The sequence below is a fragment of the Pelodiscus sinensis genome, chromosome 18, assembly GCF_052426305.1.
Source record: "Pelodiscus sinensis isolate ZL-2025 chromosome 18, ASM5242630v1, whole genome shotgun sequence".
Taxonomy (NCBI): domain Eukaryota; kingdom Metazoa; phylum Chordata; order Testudines; family Trionychidae; genus Pelodiscus; species Pelodiscus sinensis.
Window position 1 is genome coordinate 27,927,927 of NC_143069.1, and position 15,086 is coordinate 27,943,012.

Sequence of the window (15,086 nt, forward strand, 5' to 3'; positions counted from 1 at the left end):
TTATTGCTTCTTCAGGATACAGCACAGCACAGATGTAATCTGGTTACAGGGCAGGCCTAGGATGCCTCAGCCCCCCTTGAGATGGGAGAGCCTGGGCTCCTAAATCCCAGCCTGTTGCCTAGGCTGCTTCCTCCATGATCCCAGCCAGAGACTAACCAGCTCTCCTCCAGCCCTGCCCCCCAGCCAGGGGCGGCATTCCACCTTCCTTTGTTTCTCTCCCTAGGGGGTAGCTGGTCAGACAGGTTGAGAGACCCCTTTTGCATAATGACTCATCCCCTGCCCTGCTGGGCCGTGCTGCAGCCAGCAAGTTACCCCCCACTACGTCACAGTAGCCCACCCCCTGCAAGCTACAACCCCTTTCTACTGTTCAGCACCAAAAGGTCTAGGTTTCATTTTTCTCTACTTTAAATGTATTGGCACCAGTCATAGTTCGCCTCAGGTGCCAAATAGCCTTAGGCCGGCCCTGTTGTCACTCCTGCGACACCTCTACGGAGAGCTGGTTTTCACCCTGCTTTACGCTCAAACACTCATGTACATGAGGCTCTGTGATACAGCGGCAGTCTTGCACTTCACTTGCCTACCAGCCTACTTGCGGGTGTGGAAGCCCCTGCGGCTGCGTGTGCACAGGTCACTCACCGGGCAATGTTTTCTTCAGGCTTGGGATCAGCCCTGAAACGCCCGCGCACTGCAGGACAAAACTCTTTCCTGTAAAAAAACCGAGCAGCCGCAAACCCCGTCTTCATGTTACGGTTGACGTCAGTGCTTTGTGCAGCTTGGAAGGAAACGCACTGATTCATCTCTGTGGCTAGGAGCGCTAAGCACAACATCCGTATCTCACAGGTCAGGCTTGGCAAGTGCCTTAAAGGCCTTTCAGCTACGTGCTTGTTCCTCTGCAGTCCCATTCAAAGCACATCTCTCTCTGTACTTAGCCTCTGCCCCCACCATGGGCACCACTTCCCCATCCTTTAGACTCAAGCCTCCCAGGCAGTTTATGAACTCTAGCTGGGTCACACAGGTAGCAGCAGTAAAATCATCCTTCGTTTCTTTTGACCCAACACAGTGCATACATTCTTGGTGTAGTGTTCAAAAGGCCTGTCTACACAAGGAAAATATTTTGAAATAACTCCTGAAATAACTATTTCAAAATAGCTTGTCCACACTACAGGGAAGCCTTGAAATTAGTCCAAGGCAGGTTCCCATAATGTGGATGTACTACCTCGACTTACAGCCTGAGGAAGCACTGGGGAGTAATTATTTGAATGACTCTGGGCAGTAGTTATTTCAAAATAGCAGCAGTGGAGCATTCACACTACCGCTATTTCTAAATAACTATTTTGAAATAAGCGTTATTTCTCATGGAAAGCAGGAGTTATTCTTTCAAAATAATGGAGAAAGTGATTAAGGAAAAGTTATTTACTTGTTCTCATAACATAAAAACTCGGGGTCACCAAATGAAATTAATAGGTAGCAGGTTTAAAACAAACAAAAGGAAGTTTTTCTTCACACAGTGCACAGTCAGCCTTTGGAACTCCTTGCCAGGGGATGTGATAAAGACCAGGACTTTAACAGGGTTCAAAAAAGAACTAAATGACTTCATGGAGGATAGATCTATCAGTGACTATTAGCCAGGATGGGTACGAGTGGTGTTTCTGGCCTCTGTTTGTCAGAGAAGCTGGAAATGGCTGACAGAGGAAAGATCGCTTGATGATTACCTGGTCTGTTCACTCCCTCTGGGGCACCTGGCATTGGCTGCTGTTGGCAGAAAGGATACTGGGCTAGATGGACCTTTGGTCTGACCCAGTATGGCCATTTTTATGTTTTTATTTTCTTACTCAATTGGTTACTGTGACGGCGCGTTGGGGGTTCCCCGTCTCCTGCACCCCGAAATGGCACAAACAGACTGCACCAGCCGGTGGAATAGAGGAAGTTTATTGCCTCTCCAGGATACAGCACAGCACAGATGTAGTCTGGTCACAGAGCTGGGCTAGGATGCCTCAGGCCCCCTTGAGATGGGGGAGACTGGGCCCCTAAACTCCAGCCCCTTCTCCTAGGCTCTCCTCCATGCTCTCCCACAGTAACTCACTAAATTCCCTTGCCGCCCTGCCCCCCAGTCAGGGCAGCATTCCACCTTCCTTTGTTCCTCTCCATGGGGGGTGTCTGGCCACTGGTTCAACAAGTTTGGCCTTACCTCTGCCTAGCGAGGTTTTCCCTGCTGGGTCTTGCTCCAGACAGCAGGGGTCACCACAGCCCAGCAAGTACCCCCACTACGTCACAGTTACTAACATGGTTTGATTAATCCATGTTAAAAGTTTATGTGGAATAATTTTCCTGAGTGACCCTCAGTACAACAGCCATAGGTTCATGTTTTCTAAATTCTTTTTGCAGCTATAAAGCGAAGGAACTTGCTTTTATTTTGAAATGAAAGTTGAGCTCCTCATTTATCACGTGACTCCAGGAGGTGGGGCTTTAAGACAACACAGCAAGTATTACAAGTCTCAGGTTCAAATGCCACAAACAGGCAACACTTTATAGCCCTGCTGCTGCTGTGTTATAAACCCACGGCCATGTGCCCCTACATATTGACGGTGTTAATGAGACCAAGGATTCATGTTTGGAGCCATCAAGTTTTGCCTGCGGGGCCTGGTTGGACAATTGTACCTTAGGGCAGTGGTCCCCAACGTGGTGCCTGCGGACACCATGGCACCCACTGGGGCATTTATGTGCACTCACCAAGTGATCAGGGCCGGTCCAAGCTATTTTTGAGTCTTGAGCCCCGGGCACCCAGTGCATGCACAGCCCCCACTCCCGCTCTCGGGTGCCTGGCAGCCCCAGAAGGTTGGGGACCACTGCCTTAGGGGTCATTTTTAACTTTGCATGTTTAATGTGTTGTCTCGGTGCCCCAAGGCAGAAGGCCCCATATCCCATTCCCCTGCCCGTGGGGCCAGCCCGTTCCCCCAAGGAATGGGGCTGGATTGGAGCCTAAGTCCCCAGTAGGGAAAAAGTCCCATGTCTCCGTGAACTTGGTCGTCCTCCCACCTCCATTCCACATTGAAGTTTCATTTCTCACTGACACTGGAGGGTTACAACTGTGGCTGTGGTAGGGGTGCCCACGGGGCATTATGTAGGGAAGGGGTGCTAATGCCAGGGGAGGTGTCTGCCCTTGTCAGCTCCACAGAGGCATGCCTATGCTGGAAGGCAAAAGTCAAATTAAATTACACAACTTCAGCTACGTCAATTGTGTAGCTGAAGTTGAAACAGCTGAATTTGGCGTTTGGCGCTGTCTGCACAGCAGGAAGTCGAAGGATGAGCACTCTCCCTCCTCCGACTTCCCTTCCTCCTTGTGAAATGAGGGTTACAGGAGTCGGAGTAAGAAGTCCTCCAGCTCGACATTATTCTGAAACAGTGGCTTGCCGTGTAGACGCATTCCGTGTTATTTCGGAATAACGTCAGTTATCCCAAAATACCACGGCTGTGTAGACATACCACAGTCTACATGAAACGTTCAAGAAACCCTAGGGCCCAATCAAATCCAGGCCATGTTTCCAGAAGTGCAATTATAGCTTTGGTCAGTAGATGGTGACATTAATGCGTGTCCAGAAACACACACGTTAGGGGAGCTAATACGATTTATTGGACAAGCTTTTGTGGGTGGAAGAGAAGCTTTCTGCGCCTGCGGGGATGGAAGATCTGCTTCCCGCCGGCCCTGGGGCCGTGTGCACAGCCTTCTCCCAAAAGCGCCGGAAGCGTCCAGGCATCCTGCAACTGAGCGGGAGCAAACGTGAGCCTGGGGTCCAAGCAGACCCTCTCGGCTCTTTTTCCATCCTCCCTTTGCCCCTCCACTGCCTCAGGGACCACAGAGCCAGCAACACCCCTGGCACGCGGCTATGACAACAGCTGCTCCCAGCCTCCCCTTGGCACCTCTGGGGCTGCAGGACCCAGGACGCCCCTCCTGCAAGAACCAGGTCAATCCCAAAGCCTCTCAGTCCCTTTGGAGAACCAGCCGCTCCTCCTGTCCCAGCCACACCCCAACCAGGCCAGAGATGGAACAGTATGCAGGAGTTGAGCTCCTCCGGGAAAACCGCTCCCCCCCTCACAGCCCCAGTGCCCTACATCACAGGCTCCCGGGGTACCCTTAGGTGCCATCGATTCCCTGCTCAGTAGCCCCCAGGGTCTGGCTCAGCTCTGCATGCAGGCGGTGAGATGAGGATCTACAGTGACTTAGCATTGAAGAAATCTCCCTGGAGCTAGGGCCTGCAGCTTGAAGCTGGACTTAAGAATGAAATCCAGGGGTTCTAACTCTGGGAGGGGCTACTGCCCCAGTTTCCCAAATGGCGCCCTTGCTTACTGGCTCAGTCTTACACAAGAACTCCAAGGACCTGAGTCTCCTGCTCATCAAGAGTCCCTACTCCATAAATCAGGGAGGGTCTGTCTACTCTACAAAGTTAATTCGAACTAACAGCCGTTAGTTCAAATTAGCTTTGATAGGTGCTACACTTACAAACCGCTAGTTCGAACTTAATTCGAACTAGCGGAGCGCTTAATTCGAACTAGGCAAACCTCATTCCACGAGGACTAACGCCCAGTTCAAATTAACTAGTTCGAATTAAGGGCTGTGTAGCCACTTAATTCGAACTAGTGGGAGGCTAACCCTCCCCAGCTTGCCCTGGTGGCCACTGTGGGCACCACCAGGGAAACTCTTCTGCCCCCGGCCCCGGAGCCCTTAAAGGGGCACGGTCTGGCTATGGTGCCTGTGCCAGGTGCAAGCCTGCCAGCACCCAGCCAGCAGACCCTGCACCTGGCATGGCACGAGCCAGCCACAGTGGCCAACACTAGGTACCCTGGAGGGGAAGGACTGAAGACAATGACCAAGCCATTTGTCTCATGCCATCCATCTCCAGCCTTCCACAGAGGCCAGGGACACCATTTCTATCCCCTGGCTAATACCACTCCATGAACCCAACCACCATGAATTGATCTCACTTCTCTTTAAACTCTGTTCTAGTTGTAGCCTTCACAGCCTCCTGCAGCAAGGAGTTCCACAGGTTGACTATCTGCTTTCTGAAGAAGAACTTTCTGTTATTAGTTTGAAGCCTGCTACCCATTCATTTCATTTGGTGGCCTCTAGTCCTTCTATTATGGGAACTAATGAAGAACTTTTCTTTATGCACCCTCTCCACCCAACTCCTGCTTTTAGAGACCTCTATCATATCCCCCCTCCGTCTCCTCTTTTCTAAGCTGAAAAGTCCCAGTCTCTTTAGCCTCTCTTCATATGGGACCTGTTCCCAACCCCTGATCATTTTAGTTGCCCTTTTCTGAACCCTTTCCAAGGCCATATCGTTTTTGAGGTGAGAAGACCACATCTGTACACAGTACTGAAGATATGGCGTACCATAGTTTGATACTTCCCCTCCTCCTTCTTCCCCTGGCTTCCCCCTTCCAGCTCCCTCCTTCCAGGTTTCCTCCTCCCCTCTCCCACCCTCTCTCTTCCCCTCTCCCACCTCCTTTTCCCAGTCTCCCCGAGTTTTGTTCAATAAAGAGAGTTTCTATTTTTGAACACACGTGTCCTTTATTTTGTTCATCAGGAAGGGGGACTAGGGAGGGGTAAGTAGAAGGAGGTGAGGGAGGAATGGAGGACTGGGGTGGCTCTGTGGGCTCCTTGGAGTAGAAGCCCTCCTACACCCCCACCCCTCCCGGATGGCAGCCTGCGGGAAGTGCAGCCGGGCTGATGGCCGAGTGCTGTGACGTGCCGAGTGTGGGCACTCAGGGCACTCCAAGCCAGGACTGCTTTGCAAGCGGGGAATCCCTGAGAACTGTCTGTCCGGGGTGGGGGTCGGGTCCCTTTAAGCATAGCCCTCGGCTAGCCTGAAGCAGCAGCTCCATACTCTTAAGTCCTAACCTGATGCCTTGCCGGCACTGCTTCCAGCCAGCCTTAACCTCGAACTAGTTTTTAGGTCTAGATGCACTAGTTCGAATTAGCTTAGTTCGAATTAACTAATTCGAATTAAGTTAGTTCGAATTAGTGCTGTAGTGTAGACATACCCTAACAGAGGGTATGTCTACTTTACCACCCTAGTTCGACCTAGGGTGGTAATGTAGGCAACCGGAGTTGCAAATGAAGCCCGGGATTTGAATTTCCCGGGCTTCATTAGCATATTGCCGGCTGATGCCATTTTTAAATGTCCGCTAGTGCGGACTCCGTGCCGCGTGACTACACGCGGCACGGAGTAGCTAGTTCGGACTAGGAGTGCTTTTCCAAACTAGCTGTACGCCTCGTGGAACGAGGTCTCCAACCTTTTTACACCCAAGATCACTTTTTAAATGACAGACCAAACCAAGATCTACCGCCCCGCCCCTTCTTTGAAGCCCTACCCCTTCTATTCTCCTCCTGTCCATCACTTGCTATCCTTATACTGCTACTTTAAAAAAAAATTCCCACCATTCCTCGCAGCTACTCACCTGTGCTGTTGCTTGGTGAGTAGCTGCTCCTCAAATGAGGAAATCTAATGTAAATGTACTGCGCAGGTGCGCAGTTCAGAGAGGGCTCAAGAGCTACTCTTAGAGCCTCCAAGATCTACCGGTAGATCGCGATCTATTGGTTGGTGACCACGGGTAAAGGATCCCTGATCCTGTCTCTCAGGGCTACTGCTGTTTACTCTGGTAGCTGTCAGCCTGCATGCATGCATAACAAAGTTTTCCTTCTCGATTTCTCTCCTGCCTCACTGCTTTGACTTCCAGCCTCGGACCCTTCTGGGGACTCTGTACCCCAGGGGAGCGAGATTTCCCCAACAATTTGGTGTCAGAAGTGGGATGGCTTGGAACTCCAGTTGGAAAGGCTGATGACGGGGAATGGGAATGGACTACAGCGCGCATCTGGAGGGTAAGGGATCCATTTAAAATCCCCCAATCCGCCTCCCTGTTCTCGTCACCATCTGGACCGGCTGGCAGTAAGTGTCATCTTTTGCTCCAAAATTTTCTTTAAAAGGCTTGAGGGAGATTTAAAATGAAAATGCTGGGTATAGCCAAATAGGGGTTGGATTTCGTTGCTGACTGATTGGTGGCGTGTCCAAGCGCATGGTTTTGAGTGAGTGAAGTCCGGAACGGGACCGCAGCCGCACCGGTGCTGTCAGTGTCACTGAACAGCTGCCGAAAGCAAGGGCAGTTTCCCCCGGCACATAAGGAGTGTGAGTGAAGCCGACAGTTTGTGTGGACTCCCACACTATCCTTGGAGAGGGTAGTACTGTAGGGGATCCTGTGCTGTCCTTGGACAGGACATTGTTAACATGGGTGGGATTGTCTGTGACAGAGGGGAAAGGTTTCTCACAGCCTGGGACTCCCTTGTCTCAGATGATAAGAATTTACAGTCAGCTAGGTAATTGCCGGCAGGTTTGAAACTAAGGAGACTTAAGAAATTAATGAGCATTTGGAATGGCTATACTCAGGGGAATTCCCAGAAAAAATGGCAACTAGAGGGTAGCTTTGACTTAGAAAAGCTTGCTTATCTTAGAGTTTTCCTTGAGGAAAAACATCCTAACCAGATGGAATATTGGTGCCTCTGGGAGGATTAGAAAAAAAAAAAAAAGAAAAGAATCAGAGCATTATGGCTAGCCGAAAAGATTCTATTGAAAAGCTGCAGCAAGAATTGGCTACTCTAAAGAAACAGCTTGATTCCCCAGATGTGCCATCTGCACCCCCACCCCGCTTTGGACCCTTATCAGCTGAACATTCTTTCCTGTTATCTACCTGTTTTCCTGTAAACCTTATGGGACGTGACTTGTTGTGTAAATTGGGTGCAAACCTTCTTTTTAGAGAGGAAGGGATGTTTGTTGACCTTCCCCCCTATCAGGCTCCAAATTTGATGGCATTACTACTCTCAGAGTTATCTGATGAGACCTCAGGACATACACCCCTCCTGGACCTCTCAGATACCCCAGAGACATTGTGGGCAGCCCACGCGAATGAAGCGGGGTTGCTAGCCTCTGCAACACCAGTGCAAATAACATACAGACACAACAAGCCTTTCCCAAAGGTAGCCCTGTATCTATTGTCTAGGGAGGCACAAGAGGGCATTAAGCCTGTAATCTCTTCCTCCTTGGACAAGGGATACTTGTTTATACAACTTCACCATGTAATACACCTATACTACCTGTGAAAAAGGAACAAACATTTGACAGCCAGGGTAAGCAAATCTATAGATTTGTATAAGACCTAAAAGCCATCAACAAGTTTGTAATCCCTAGATTTCCAGTAGTACCTAACCCTGCTACTATTCTTTCCTCTATTCCACCCACTTCTAAATGGTTTTCTGTAATAGACTTATGTTCTGCCTTCTTTTCTATTCCAGTGCATGAGAATTCCCAATTTCTCTTTGCCTTTTCCTTTCAGGGTCGTCAATTAACCTGGACGGCTGTGTCTAGACTGGCAAGTTTTTCCGGAAAATCAGCCACTTTTCTGGAAAAACTTGCCTGCTGTCTACACTGGTCGCTTGATTTTCTGCAAAAGCAGTGACGATCTACTCTACGAAATCAGCCGCTTTTCCAAAAAAGCTTTGCTGCTCCCATTCGGGCAAAAGTCCTTTTTCCAAAAAACTGTTGCGGAAAAGGGCCAGTGTAGACAGCTAGCTAACGTTTTTCTGAAAAAGCAGAATAAATGCAAAAAGCGGTTTGGATGCCTGGAGATCCCATAGTAGCCCCGAACTTCCTGGTAACCTGAGCTCTTAAAGCAGCCACAGGCTGCTGAGTGCACGTGGCAGGAGCATGCCTCACACCTGCGTCCTGAGGTCTGCCATGGTGACACTGCCCTGCCCACCAGCATCACAAGCCAGCCAAGGCAGCTCCAGGTGGTGAGCCACCTTCACCCCCAACGCAGGAGGCCCCAAGGGGCTGCAAAAGACGGGCTCCCTCCTGGACCCCCAGGGAGCTGGAGACCCTCCTTGACCTCTGGCAGGAGGAGGAGAGTCTCCATGATACTCGGTCCCGGCGCCGCAATGCCGACATCTTCAGCCGAATGGCCAAGGCTCTGGCCCAGCGTGGACACCCTGCCCAGAACATTGAGCAAGTCCGGGCAAAGGTCAAAGAGCTGAAGCTCGGGTACGTGCGGGCCAGCGAGGGCAGCGGGGCAAGACCAGACACCTGCCCCCACTATGACCGGCTGCATGCCATCCTCGGGCAGCCAGCCCCGCAAGCCCTGGACGTGCCGGTGGACACCTGCCAGCGCTCCCCCGTCATCCGAACCACTGAGGCGGGGGAAGGAGAGGACAGCAGCAGCGCTTTGGGAGAGGAGGCCAGAGTTGCCACCCAGCAGGGCCCCTCCAGCAGCTCCTCCAAGGCCAGGGAAGGATCCACTGATGAGTCTTTGCAGTTTGCACTCACAAGGGTGGAGGGCAGGGCGGGGGGGGGGGGGGGGGGGGGGGGGGCGAGAGCATGTCACTCAAGCCACGTGAGCGGCACACAGTGTAGCATTAGGCAGCAAGCAGCATGTGCAACCACGTGCAGCCTGGTGACCGAGTGGCACGTGGCCGCGGCAGGCAGCTGCAGGGCACGCCTGGGACCATGTTGTTCACACACATTTGGCAGGACCAGGGGGAAGGGTGGATGCCGGCTGGAACCAGCCAGGGCCCCAGGGACTCAGCCCAGAGCCCGCACCTCCGCCCAAGGGTGCAGCACAGAGAACGGCAACACTGTCCCATGCCTGGCTGTGAGGCACAGCCAGCTGCTCTTGGGTAAACCGCAGTGTCACAGCCCTGTGAGCGTGGCCCCCACCGAGCCCCTCGCCTGCTCCCGGTGCCTTGGCTGGCTCCCCGAGGGAAGTCCCCAGTGCGGCCACACATGTTCCTGGGCTACCGGGTTGGGTGAGGGATAGTGGGAGGGAGATGGGGAGGAGGGAGAAGGGGAGGAAGTGCTCGGGCCACCCTTAGGGCCGCCCCTGAGTTTTGCTGCAAGGATGGGACCCCCCCCCAATCACTCTTCTGGTTCCGTCTAGAAGATACCCCACGCGATGGGGATCTGAGAGTGCAGACCACCTCTGCCTGATGTGCTCCCAGGCACTGTGTGGGGATGCATCTCGCTCTCTGTCAAACACCAGTGATTAGCCCAAAGCCTTCACAGTCTCCACCGGCAGGGAGTTCCACAGGTGAACGCAACACAAGCGCCGTCCCGCCCTCCACGGGGCCAGGACACAGACCGGTGGTTACAATACATGGAGGAGGACCCTACTCCAGGGACGGTCCTCCTTGCAAACATACAACACGGGGGACAGAGGGGTAACCGAGTGGGCCCAAGCCACACTACTTTGGTGTCACCTAGGCTCAGGGGTGGAGGGCATGAGGTGTGGGGACAGTGGCCGGGCTGCCTGACCGACCCATCCTTTCTTCTCTTCCCTGCAGCGGGACCCAGCACAAGCCGGGGACCCTCCAGTCCTGCAGCAGTGGCACCCCCAGCTGGCCAACCACGCAGGTGCAGGCTCCGCCACCTCTCTGCTGGCCCGTGACCAGCTCCTTTCCCGCCACATCCAGGCGGTGGAGGGAATACAGGGCTCCATTCAGCCCTGTCAGCAGGAAGACAGCCAGTGAGCGCACCAGGAGCTGAGGAGGCAGCAGCTGCGTCCCCACTTCCAACCCTGCAAATTGTATATAATTGTATTTAAATTATGATTAAACAACATTTGAAAAAACTTTTGGAGCAGGCTTGGTCAATCATAGTTAATGGGGGGGGGGGCGCACGCCAAGGTTTTATCAATTGACCCAGGGCCACATTTCTACCAAGGAGTTTGGGATCTGGGATGGGGTGATTGGATGCAGAAGGGAGCTTAGGGTAGGAGCCTGGGTTCAGGGACGGGGGGTGTGATCTGGGGCAGTGGATTGGGGTGCGAGTCCAGGAGGGAGCCTGGGTTCAGAAGAGGAGTCTGGCCTGAGGGAGGGACTTGGCGGGGTGCAGGGTCTGGGAGGAAGGTGTGACCTGGGCAAAGGGGAAGTAGAGGGTTTGGGGAAGAGGGGTACGGGTGCCAGAGAGGATTCTGGCCTGGGGGAGGGGTATTAGAGGGGGTGCAGGGTTAGGGAGGGAGCTGTGACCTGAGGCAAATGGGGGAGCCCAACTGTCACCTGAGGGGACAGGGGAGCTCAGTTTTCAGCTGTGGGGAATGGAGGAAATAATGTGGAGTGGAGGGAGCGAGATGGCGGGGGGGGGGGCTGAATTGTTCCCGGAGGGGAGATCTCCCTGGCTGGGGGGGGGGGGGAGGGACATTTCCAGCAAAGCCCCTCACATAAGAGGGGGACAGACGAGGAGGAGGGAGAGGATGGGGGTGGGCAGAGGAAAGGGCAGGTAGAAATGGGGAGGGGAAGGAAAGGGAAGGGGAAGGAGATGGAGGAGAACAGGGGATGGGAACAGTGGGGGTGGGGATGAGGAGCAGGACAGAAGTAGGGCAGTGGTGAGGATGGCTGGGCGATGAGAGCCCAGTCAGGGCCCAGGGGAGCTGCCCTTTCTGTGCCCAGGTGTCTGGGGGTCTCCCCCACACGCACATAACCCTGCTCCTCAGAGACTCTTTACAGTTTTTTTTCCAGCTCCCACTTTTGGGGGCAAGGACGTGCTGTCAGGAAGGGGCGATACCTCAAGTCACATCAGAAACACAGAGACACCCCCCCCCCCCACCACGTGACAGAGGCCAGGGCCAGCTTTAGGGAGCCCTACAGCAGAAACCTCTTCCCTCTCCCCCCAACCCAGCTTCAGAGGAGGTGACCTCTCCTCCCCCAGGAGGCTGCAGGGCACATCCCAGAGCAGCGGCTCTCAAGCTTTTTGGCCCCAAACCACCTGGCTCCACGTAAACCTTTGCGCAGAGCACCACTTGCTAATGGAAATGCACCGTTCATTGCGTCATCACGCTGAGCCATTGTGCTAGCGCTGGAGCTCGGGCGACTGATTGAATTGGAATTATTACACAGATTCGGCATTTTAACTTTCTCGTGAGTTTATCAAACTCCATTTTAAATAATGTAAAATATTAATTTTTGTCTACCACAAAGCGTTTCAAACTTTTCTTTATTTAAGGCAGGGATGAGGAACCTTTTTTGTCTCCCGGGCCACTGACCCTAGAAAAACCAGTTGGGGACCACACATGAGAAAAGCAAAATACAGAAACCCCTCTTCCAAACCCCCCAAGCCTCACTGAGGTGGCCCCCAACTGAGGCACCTCACTCCTCTGGTGCTCCAGCCCCACTGGGGTAAGGGGAAGGGACAGGGAGGACTGAGGTTCAGGGATCCCTCATTTGTGGCCCCCCCTCAGATTGTAGAGGGACCTACAAATGCCACTAACTCTGGAACCCAGAAGAGTTAATCTGGCCTGGGGCTGGCAGGCCAGGGGAGGGAGATGTCTCAGTCGGGGCCACATTAGTGAGGCTCGGGGGGTGTTAGCCGACGGTCAGGGCAGTGTGTGTGGGTATGTCTCCTAAGTCTTTGACTGCTAAGACACGAAGTCTCGTCGCAGCGGGCAGCCCAGAAGGCTGAAAGGAGCCCCGAAAGTTTTTAACGTCCGTGACTTTACTGCTAGGACCACAGTCCCTTCGCAGAGAGTAGCCAAACAGGCTAACAGACACCCCAGTGTGTAGGAAGAGCTTATTACACCTTAGATTTTAACTGCTAGAACACAAAGTTCCTTCGCAGCGGGCAGCCTGGGAAAGGCTGGAAAGGTGCCCAAAGGGATCTTGTCACCTGGGAGTGACACAGATCCAAACGCCCAAGCTCTCCCTATGTCTGTCCCTTTATGACCGGCTGAAGTTCTTTTAAATTGTGCTTGGTTCTATTACAGCAACTGAAGGAGTCAGGTTAAAGCTTAAACAGTTACAGGTTTATTAAAAGACTTATAAAAGCATATGGTTACAGTGGCTATTGCTCTCTTTCTTAACTGTTAACAAATACAGATTTTAAAAATGGTTACAAAGAAAATAAAGATAGAAAATAGAAATAATGGTACCAAGTGACAGCTTAATCTTTAAAGAGCTCTAAGTCTATGTGTACACTTAAGACAAAGGACTACATCCAGGTACAATTTTTACCCCTTTCTGTGCCTCTCGACTCCAGCGTGTCAGGCCAGGGCCGGTCTCTCAATTCCTAGGAAAGACGAATAAGAGGTAGGCGTCCCCTCTGGAACCTCGGGAGATCAAACACCTAACCCGACCAGCAGATAGATGGTAGATTGACACTCAGAGAAAATGTGCTGCTGGACCCATCTATATACCCCTGGGAGCCCGTATCCTCTTTCTTATCTAAGATGCCGAATTCTACTGGTCCGTTTGTGGCGCCAGTTCTTACAAGCAAGTTTCAAGTTAATTTACACTTGTAAGAGAGGAAGATAGCTAAATTAGGAGAACTAGACATTTTTTTACTGGGCGAGAGATTCCTCCCCCCGCGGATGGATGTGTGTGGTGGCCCCCCCTCAGATTGGGGGAGGGAAGTTGTGGGGGTGGGTTGAGGAATTTGAGGTTCTTGTTCCCAGATCCAGCCAGGCCCCTTTCAACTCCCATCTCCCAACCCTCCCCCTGAAGGAGAAAGGGCCACACCGCTGGTCGCCCCCCCCCCCCCGCCTGCCGCCTCTCCACTCCACGCTGCTGGTTGCTGCCCCCCGCCTGCCATGCCGCTGGTTGCCGCCCCCACCTGCCACCGCTCCACTTAATAAAAATATTAAGTGAATCAACATGTTCCATAGAATCGCTATGGATAGAAATTCCATGCTCCAATAATAAGAAATTAGCAGTAGGGATATATTACCGACCACCTGACCAGGACAGCGATACTGACATAGAAATGCTGAGGGAGATTAGAGAGGCTACCAAAATAGAGAACTCTATAATAATGGGGGATTTTAATTACCCCCATATTGACTGGATACATGTCACCTCAGGAAGAGAAGCGGAGATAAAATTTCTCAATGGCTTAAATGACTGCTTCTTGGAGCAGCTAGTGCAGGAACCCACAAGGGGAGAGGCAATTCTCGATTTAGTCCTGAGTGGAGTGCAGGATCAGGTCCAGGATATAACCGTTACAGGACCGCTTGGGAATAGTGACCATAATATAATAACATTCAACATTCCTGTGGTGGGAAGAACACCTCAGCAGTCCAGCACTCTGGCATTTAATTTCAAAAAGGGGAATTACGCAAAAATGAGGAGGTTAGTTAAACAGAAATTAAAAGGCACAGAGACTAGAGCCAAATCCCTGAAAGCTGCATGGAAACTTTTTAAAGACACCATAATAGAGGCCCAACTTAAATGTATACCCCAAATTAAAAAACATAGCAAGAGACCTAAAACAGTGTCACCGTGGCTCAACCGCCATGTAAAAGAAGCAGTGAGGGACAAAAAGGTATCTTTTAAGAAGTGGAAGTCCAATCCTAGTGAGATAAATAGAAAGGAACATAAACACTGTCAAATCAAGTGTAAAAATGTAATAAGAAAAGCAAAAAAAGATTTTGAGGAACAGCTAGCCAAAAATTCAAAAAGAAATAACAAAATGTTTTTTAAGTACATTAGAAACAGGAAGCCTGCTAAAAAGCCTGTGGGTCCCCTAGATGATCGAGCTATAAAAGGAGCAATCAAGGACGATAAAGCCATTGCGGAGAAACTAAATGATTTCTTTGCTTCAGTCTTCACGGCTGAGGACGTTGGGGAGATTCCTGAATCTGCACCATCCTTTGTGGGTGATGAATCTGAGGAACTGTCCCGGATTGAAGTGTCTTTAGAGGAGGTTTTGGAACAAATAGAAAAACTTAATGTTAACAAATCTCCGGGACCGGAGGCCAATCGGGGGGCTGCAGGAGAGTTTACACCCTGAGGAGCCCGCAGAACCACCCCAGTCCTCTTCACTGGGGGCTCGTACCCCATTCCTCCCTCACCTCCTTCCACTTACCCATCCCTAACCCCCCTTCCTGATGTACAAAATAAAGAACACGTGTGGTCAAAAATAGAAACTCTCTTTATTTAACAAAACTGGGGGAGACTGGGAAAAGGAGGTGGGAGAAGGGAAGAGAGAGGGTGGGAGAAGGGAAGGCAACTAAAATGATCAGGGGTTTGGAACAGGTCCCATATGAAGAGAGGCTAAAGA